At 35.6% G+C, this 9,443-nt stretch overlaps 1 protein-coding gene and 1 long non-coding RNA gene across 8 annotated transcripts in view; both read left to right on the top strand.

Annotated features, from left to right (window-relative positions):
- The window catches only part of LOC122968417 (putative leucine-rich repeat-containing protein DDB_G0290503), a 635,740-nt gene that overhangs the window by 485,268 nt on the left and 141,029 nt on the right, over positions 1 to 9,443 (top strand). The window lies entirely within an intron of this gene.
- The window catches only part of LOC122969286, a 60,978-nt gene continuing 55,294 nt past the window's right edge, over positions 3,760 to 9,443 (top strand). For all 7 annotated transcript variants that reach the window (XR_006398971.1, XR_006398969.1, XR_006398970.1 and 4 more), the window contains exon 1: positions 3,760 to 4,170. This is a non-coding gene — a long non-coding RNA (uncharacterized LOC122969286). The remainder of the gene's footprint in view (positions 4,171 to 9,443) is intronic.

The following is a 9,443-nucleotide window of genomic DNA, read 5'->3' as shown; positions in this document are numbered from 1 at the left end:
AGAGAGAGACTTTTCTTGCAAACACTGTGAGTGACTCCGAATGAGGTTTAAAATGAGGGCGAATCGACTGACCCGCATTTCATATCAGGAGAGGAAAAAAAGCAGAAACCTGCATCCCGACCTCATCCAAAGACCCCCCGATCCCCAACCAACCCGCCCCCGACCCGACCCCGCCCCCGACCCCGCCCCTGACCCCGACCCCGACCCCCCCCCCCCGTCAGCAGTGTTTTCTGAGTTCTTATTTCTTCAGGTTGGCTGTTTTTTGTTTTGGAATCCGAACATTTCTGGATTTATTCTGAAAGGATTTTCAAGAGCTACATGAACTTTTGTGGGCAAAGCCTGTAAACATCCGTGAAGACACTCAACTGGTGTAAAACGATAAAAACCTGAATCACAATTTTTGTCTTTATAGATTTTTTTTTTCTTTATTTTTTTCCTTTTTGTGCATTGAGACACTTCTTTGAAGAGAAGCCAGGTACAGGACATGAAACTCTGCGAAGGGTTTGAGGGAGTCCCGACTGTTACATCCGTCTGGGAACTTCCTCAATTTTGCAACCAAGTATTTTCCCTCTTAGTTCGGTTTGAAAATCGACACGTATCGCAAAAATGTTTGGAAATGTCCTTAAATTTTTTGAAGCTTTTATTATTTTTTTTCCAAATATTGTCTGAAACACCAAACTTTTCTGCTGGTGGAGGAATAAATGAATACATTTAGGTTATTCCACAAAAGCCCTGTTTTCTTCATCCTAACTAGTGAACACAAAACACATTAGAACCAAATCTGTAATTGTAAGACAATAAGTCGTCATGAAAAGGTCATTCACTGTTAATTATCAATTCTGATTTAATTAAACATCTGGTTTTATTATCTAACAGCCTTTTATACTGCGAGACAATGGTCTCTATTTAGTTCAAATTATCCAAATAATCTGAAGATGAAAAGACAAATTATTTATCCACAGACATTTCCTTTTCTACAGACATTGTACTTTTATTAATGGTTATAATCTGTGTGTGTGTGTGCGTGTGTGTGTCAGTCATTCCTAGCTTCAGTTTGTGTCATGTAGACATTTTTATATTTGAGATTTCTGCACTGACGATCACATTTAAGAGGAAGAAATGAGTCTCATCTTTAGTTGAAATGAAACAGACTCCCTGCAGCTCGTTCCACAGTGGCTGCAGCCAACAATTATTTTCACTGTTGATTAAGATGTCAAGTTTTCTTTTTCACTATTTGTTGAATCTATAAAATGACAGTAAATGGTGAAAAATGCTCATCAGTTTCCCAGAGGCCAAAGTCACTTCTTCAAATGTTGTTTTGTTCAACCAACAACCCAAAACCCAAAGTCAAAGGAGTTTCTTCTTGACATTTGACTTTAACAATAAATGTTGCAGATAAATACACTTTCTCTCAACTGAGCAGTTGTCCCATCGACTTTCTCAGCTCTGCATTTAACAGTTTAGATCTTTTTTTTGTGAACCGTGTCCCAGTTTTGGATCAAAAAGAAAATGCTGAAATCGAGATACAACTTGTGAAACTGACCAAAGTCAACAGCTGAAGAAATGTTTGTAGAGCTGCAACAATTAATTGATTAGTTGCCAACTATTACATTAATCGCCAACTATTTTGATGATCAACTTTTTTTGTAAGAAAAAAATGTCCAAATTCTCTGATTGGAGCTTAGCTGTAGCTCTGTATGTTTCGTTGACGGACCATATTAAACACGTCTTCTAAGTTTAAAGTGAAATTTGTTTGTACAAAACAACACAAAAGCATCCAACTCCCCCAAAAAATAGTTCCATAGAGTAACAATACAGTACATGAACACAACACTAACACTAGGTTAAGTTTGCTTTACGATTACCAAATAATTAACTAAATTCATTGATACTTTGTTGAAGCCAATAAATTCTTTAAAACGCTGATGAAATGAACTATAATGGGCCTAACGCTGAGCCCTGAGGAACACCACAAGTAGGTTTAAACACCTACTTTGTGGTTTTATGTTTTACTCCAGTTTGATAATTCTCTGACTCGAAAGATAATCAGTACAGAAGTCTCAAAAATAGATGATTTGCGTGAGAAAAACAAACTGGGGCTCTGTCATTCCAGTTTTAAAATCATTTTTTGGTTTATAGAAAAAAAAAACCTTCAGGCTCATTGTGACTGAAGAGTTTTCCTTTTATTTATTTTCTGACAGATTTCTTTTCTGGCCTAAAAGCACATTACGAGTAAAGACATGTCATCCCAAGCTACAGTATTCCCTGTGACAGTTTGTGGTTGTTTTTGATACTGATATCTGATTATTCCTGAAGTTGTGGAATAATTTCAGGCACTATTTTGTTTTTAATGGACAAAATTTCACACTTTTTTTTTGGTTTAATGATGCAAAATTGTTGGCCCAAAAATATTTACATTATGCCCAAATAAATTCCATTTCCAGACATTATTTGTCCATTTTGGGTTGAAAATTAAAGTTCTTTAAAGTTTCTCCATATTTGAAGGCACATGAGAAACTCGTTATTATTTTGGTTGTTTTCACCTAAAAGGAAAAGCTTTTTATAAGATGTAATAATACATTTTATTCTTAGCATCATTAGTTTCAGTTTTGGGCCAGACATCCTGTTTTTAAAAGATGAGAGTCTCAACCAAAACCTTTAAAAATATCTTCAGACTTAACCACCAAATCCTCGTCCTGGAGAACTCAAGTCTTCTTTTGGTGATCTGTTAGTTTCCAAATGTCAACACTGAGCTCATTATATTTTCATAACCTTACTGTAAGTCTGAGCACTCATAACCTATAACCTGTTCCTCTACAACCTGGTGATGAAATATGTTGGAGGTTTTGTGCTTTTTCTCAGTTTAATTGGAAATCCATCTTTATTCCATCAACACTGTATTTTCTGTATCAGAAATAGTTTTTTTTTTTGTTTTTCTTTCCTTCTCTATTTGCTTCTCACTCATGCTGTTCATGTCAGAATCGAGGACAATAAAGCACCAGGATCTTGAAACTGTCAATGTTTTGTTATGTGTCATTTATTTGCTTGGAATTCAACAGAGACTGACCTTTAAACCTCTGTAGTCTTTACTTTAAACAACAGTATATTCTCATTATTCATTATTCAATATATTTGGTAAAATGAAACGTTTTTCAGCCTTTTTTCATTCACCATTTTTGATTTAAAGGCATAAAATATTGTTACACAAAGAAAAACGTACTGTTGTTCATGAAATGTGTAGAATGCAAACTTTAATTTGTCCATGTGGGAGCTTATAGCCGCACAGGAGACCATAAGGTGGATTTAGGGCTGAGTATGTGCTGGGAAAAGGCAGAAATAATGATTAAAATAGTTATAACTGATGGTAAACAAGTGGCAAACCCACTAGCAGACAAATGTCCCTTTGAAAGAGATTCAGAATGTCTTAATCATCTCAAGTTATACAACAAACAGCAAAGGAACATACTGCACATACTGTCTTTTAGTGGGTGTTACCAATAATGGTGTTATCAGTATATTTATTTTATCCACTTTTTAGATAAGGTCACCGATTTTGATAGCTGCTAACAAAAATGTATAATGGTCAGGCTACATTTGATTTTTCAAAATGGCGCCGTTAAAAATATGCCGAATTAGATTCTGGTTCTGGAGCGTCTTTTTTCTCTGATTTCTTGGCGGATTTATGGACATTAACTGGTCGTGAACATCGGAGATGATAACATCGCTGGGAAGTGTGAGTCGCATTGAATTTAAGTGAGTTAACTGAGTTCTGACCCTGAGAAGGAGTACGATGGAAACATTTGCAGTAGTTAAAATTCCTCATCAGGTCACAGAATCTGATGGGTGACAGAATTTTGTGTAACACCGGGCTCGTTTTGTTTGTGCTGTAAAAAGCTTCTCAGACCTGATGGATCCTTGACACGTAATTACTTTGTGTTTGGTTGTTTTTTTTTCACCATTTGTCGGTTTATTTAACAAAACAGATAAATGTAACACTAATGTAGAAGTCAGCGACGGGGGTTGGTTGAACAATGAACATACACTGACGGTTGGACCGGGTAAAGGACAGAAGATGGCGCCAACTTCGTCCTCTGTGTTTTACATTAATGGCGGACATGGAGAAGAAGCAACAGTAAGAAGCAGCAGCGCTATTTCACGTCAAGATTAAAGGTAAGAAGTTGAAATCAGCATGTTTTTAAAAGTTTTCTTGATGGTAATCACATTCGAGTCAGCAATATATATTATAGCCATCTGTTCTTCTGCATTTTGTCTAATTTTGCCCGAGATAATTCATAAATTAAACAAGTTAATGTACAAAAATCAATATCAATAATGACAGCTAACGCTAATAATATTATTCATGATCAGTTAATCTTCTGATTACTTTACCTATTCATAGTTTTGACGACAAAATGTCAGAAAATAGTGCAAGATGCTAATTATATTTGCTAAAATTCCAAGTTCAAGTTCCTCGTTTTATCAACGGTCCAAGATCCAAAGATTATTAGCTACTATTAGACAATGAAAAACAGCAAATCCTCAGATTGGAGAAGCTGAAATCAAAGAATGTTTGGCATTTTTGCTTCAATCAAATAATTGACGATTCATTTTCTGTTGATCAGCTAATTGGTTAATAAGAGAATTAGCTTGGCTCTAGTAATGTTATTCTTGAAGTTAACATGATTAGCTAGCAGACAGTTAGCTAGCAGACAGTTAGCCAGTTACCCAACAGCTAGGGCTGCAACTAATGACTATTTTCATTATTGCTGTCTATTATTTAGCCTACTCGATTAATCAATTAGTTGTTAAATGTCAGAAAATTGTGGAAAATGAAATCATTGTTTCCCAAATGTCAAGTATCTTGTTTTGTCCACAACCCAAAGATATTCAGTTTACTGTCATAGAGGACTAAAGAAACCAGAAAATATTCATATTTGAGAAGCTGTAAACAGAGAACATGGACGTTTTTTTCTTAATTGATTTTCAAAATAGATGTTGATTAATTTTGGCCTAATAGTTGAAAAATAATTGATTAATCAACTAAAGTGTTATGAAATAACTTGAAATTGAATTAGGCCTATTAAAAGTCATGTGTATCACAATGTTTTAGCAATTGGTATCAGCAGCATATGCAGCAAAGCTAGTTTTTTGCTAATTGTGCCTAGCTAGGTAGTTAGCTAGCTTGCTAGTCAGCTAACATCTAGCTAGGTAGAAGCTACAACTAACCGAACTAGCTTTCTTAACTAAACTGCAGTTATGAATATGGTTAAAATGGAGTTTATTTTGATAAATATGAGCTCTTCCTTGAGTAAGAGATTTTATAGCCTAGGTCTAAATTTTATTTTTAAAAATGTTCTCTCTGTTTTTGGTAGTACTTGTTTGTGTCTATAATTTAACATTTTTGGCTGTACAAAATGAGTTATTAAATAACTTTTGAAATGTTATTATTGGTGGTCATGTGTACACCTCAAAGTTTTGCAGATGAAATTAAAGAATTCATTAGGCCATCAGTGTCCCTGGCCACTGCCAGCCCAAAGATAAAAATGGATGGACTTCAGATGAAAAGGTAGGATCGAAAAGGCACGTTGATGTACTCCACTTTGTGGTGATATTTCATAGCGGACGTCTACCAAAACCAGCCACGGTTATGTTCCATTTACGTTTTCTCTACCACATGGACATCACAGAGATAATTACAAGACTGTTTTCCTACATGGAACTATATTGTATAAGGTAAGTATGTTAAACTTTAACTGAAATAGCTCTGATTATTTAAAACTAGTAAACAGCAGCTCATACTAACAGTAACAGTGCACCTCACTTTCCAGTTTTCTTGCGATATTGCACATTTTAAATATTATTAGCTGATGTTGATTTATGATTAGTGACCACCTCTGGGGAACTGTGGCATACATGTTTGTGTTGGTAGCACTTATTTCAGGTGAACATGCACATTTCCAGATATCAAGTAGAGACCAACATAATGTTAACTTAAAAAGTACAGTTAAATCTTTTCTTTGTGCAGGTGTCAAAGGACTCTTTGAAGTCGCGTGTGTTCATATACGCAGTAATTAGGCCACACTGGTTTGTTAATGAGTGGTGTTGTGTGACAGTCACTATGTTGGTAATGGGTAATTTTGCATAAGGTGACCTGACAAAGTTAACTCCGTAGCGATTAGCATAACATCACTGTTCGCTACATTGTTGCTGTGTTGTTTGTTACCAAGCGCAGATATATTGTTCAGACTACAGACTACTGTGACTGTAATCATTCGTGTGATACTGTCGCCATATTCAGTTATTGTTCTTATTATTACTGTTATGTTTATTATCCAAGTTACGTAGCAGACAGGTGAAGGTGTAATTCATTCAGCTGAGGTGTAGCTTATAGGTGATGCCTAGCCCTAGGATGGTGAAGGAACATAATTGTACACAATGCAAACGTCGCTATTTAAGTCCAGCAGAGGGCCCTGTTGACTCTGAAATGTTAAGTGTCCATGCTCTAATACAGTGTGGAGGTGGATTTATTATGTTTATTAGTATTTGATCATTTGTATTTGTTGCTATATGTACATCATGGTACTAGATGATTATTCTTATTTATCCTTTGTCAGAACCACATGTAAACTTCAACCAAAGATATGTGCTGATGGTGGCAAAGCCAAATAAACGTTCTGAACTTCAGTGGCATCCGCCTGTATTTCTGATCGGACACCTTGCAGTGGGACAGCAAGTTTAACCACTTTGAGAGAGAGAAAGCGGGGCATTCTTATTAAGCCACAGAACAGAACTTCTTGTTGGATCATTGAAAAGCTTCAGAAACCTCCTGCCCTCCCACACCTTTCCAACATCAGACTTGGAGGTGCTGTGTCAGATCATTTTTGTAACTTTTCTGAAAAGGACAATCTGAACATTCATGCCTACTTGACCCTGTGATTGGTCAACTGTGAGAAGGTGAGAAAGCAAAGTTTGAACTTTTTGTACTACATAACTCAGTACAGTTAAGTGTTCGGACAGCAGTTCATTCAAACATTTTTTGTTTCGGCATAACCTGGCCCGTAGAGACTCTCTACTGTATTATTGATGTCATGGTCTGCCACAAATGTCATTACAACCACCTCCATCAATTACTTACTGTACAGTATTCATGTTAGCTCTTTGTATAGGATTTGGACTACCGCAAATCAGTTTTAATTTCTCTTACACATAAGTCGCTGTTTGTTTCTAAGTCCTGCTGTTGCTTATGTGAAAGATGGATCTAAATAACCTGCTTAGATATGACCCATTAGAAGTTTGAATCTGAGCTGACACATCTTGCTCTGTCTCTGTGTCTCTGGTTGAACCCATGTCGTCAGGTCTGAGGTCGGTCTCATTAATCACATCACAGCCATGAATACCACCACAACATTTACTGCAACCACCCGGCCTTTTCTGTGGAAAATTTACAGAGCTTTTGCAAAATTTTGTGAGACCTGTGTAGTTTTTGTCTCCCTGCAAGTGAACTTTTATTTTAGTTAGTGAGGTAAAGCAATTCTTAAAAAAAATAAATCTTTACACACAAATAATATGAACAACTTTATTTGCAAGAATAAATCATAAAGGATTCTTAATATGAATGTAACACTTTTACTTTGATATGATGAAACATTTGAATACAGTAACAGTTAAATGAATTTGGCTACATTGAAAATATGACATTTAAATCAAAACACAATATGTGGGTATTATAAGATTGCAGAAAGCAGGAATTAATTAATTGATAAAGTATACACTTCTTTTGCTTTCATTCAAAACACAAAGCCAGAGTCCTTTGTTTTTTAAGAAGTTCTGGAGGTATGGATACTGGGACTGGATCACATTTTAAAGCTGCAGCTGCTGCATAGCTGCACCTCTGTTTGTTTTAGTAATATCGATTAACAGAAGGTTTCTCTGAGTGAAAATATAACAGGATTTGTGTTTACATAATGGATGACAGTCAAGCTCAGTTAGTTATATGAATTGAATTTGGCAGTGGGGTGGGTCGCGTGTCATTCCCAGCCTCTGTGTGTGTAAGATACCAAGATGGAAAAACATGGATGTTGGCAGTTAAGTATTTGGCTGCTTATGAGCCCAATAAATCTTAACTGTACAATTTAACCAGTATGCTGATTGTTTTAAAGACATGCCATTTTAACAAGTCAAGATCGTACAGTCTTGTGTCAGTTGTGTTTACTGTTGACTGAGTAGACAATCTGTTTATTCATATTATAAAACAAGGTTTAAGAAAAAGTATCCAGCCTCAAGGCAAATCCTGTCTAATATTCAAATGCAGGGTTGGCATCAGCATACTATGAGTGGCTACCAAGATTAGCTTTTTATAAAAACATGCATGTTTAAATCTCTCCTGCTCAGCTGTAATAATACACTTTATAAAATATTCCAGCTCAAAACTCTGCTGTTAAAGTGGAACGGGATTTTGGAGCCAAATAAATGTTTTAGTGACGCTTACTTTCTCACAGGAAAATTTAAAGTTGTTCTCGCTGCTGTCTTTTTAGAGAATGGACATGAGCGCAATAAATTCAATAAAGGTTAAGAAATACAAGCCTCAAAACCTTGAACAACACAAAACTTCCTGTACTTAAATCCACTCAGTTGTTCTTGCCACAACACATCCCTCTATAAATAAAACAGCAACCCATATCATGTTCAACCTACAGGTTGAGCCTAGACGTTATGCCACTCAAACAACTGTGATAATGGATAATTGGGGTAATAATAAAATGTTTACCTTTGTTTAGATCTACAAATAACTTTTTTGATAGTTGGTGTAATGGTGAAATTTAACTAAATGTCAAAGACAAATTTTCTCAATCACAAAATTGTCACTGAATTTTGCCACTACCACAATACAATGGAAGTGAATGAAATTCATTTGTGATACTTTAAGCATCAAGAATGCCTTCCAGTTCTTGAGGATAACCCACAGTACTCACTGACAATAGCTTTCAATAAAAAAAGTGTTAAGAGTCAGTAGAAAGTACATTTGATGGTGTCAGTATTTCTTTGGCCTTATGAGGCTTCAATTTAAAGCTGTTTCAGAGAGAAAGACTGTGTCTTTTATCTCTACAATGACAGTGATGAGTCCAATGTTATGCTAATCTTTATGTGTCCAAACTATGACAGATGAAGAAAATGTTCTTCACCATCCAATTGATTTATTATTTTCTGTGATCCAATTCAGACACCATGCCCATAACTAGAAAACATCAACTGTTTTGATCTGCCATGAGCTTTCACCATTCCTCCATACTATGTTAGCATATGATCAAAGTAACATAAACAATAAATGATTAAAAACTGCAAATGATAAGGGAATGAAAATGAAATGACCAGGAATGAAATTTCAGAGATTCAAGAACAAATTTCATCCACAGAAATCTACATTCAATCAGCCATCATGGAAA

The sequence above is a fragment of the Thunnus albacares genome, chromosome 2 (genome assembly GCF_914725855.1).
Source record: "Thunnus albacares chromosome 2, fThuAlb1.1, whole genome shotgun sequence".
Lineage (NCBI taxonomy): Eukaryota > Metazoa > Chordata > Actinopteri > Scombriformes > Scombridae > Thunnus > Thunnus albacares.
Note: the sequence above shows the minus strand (reverse complement) of the source record. Positions and strands in the feature narration are given on the sequence as shown.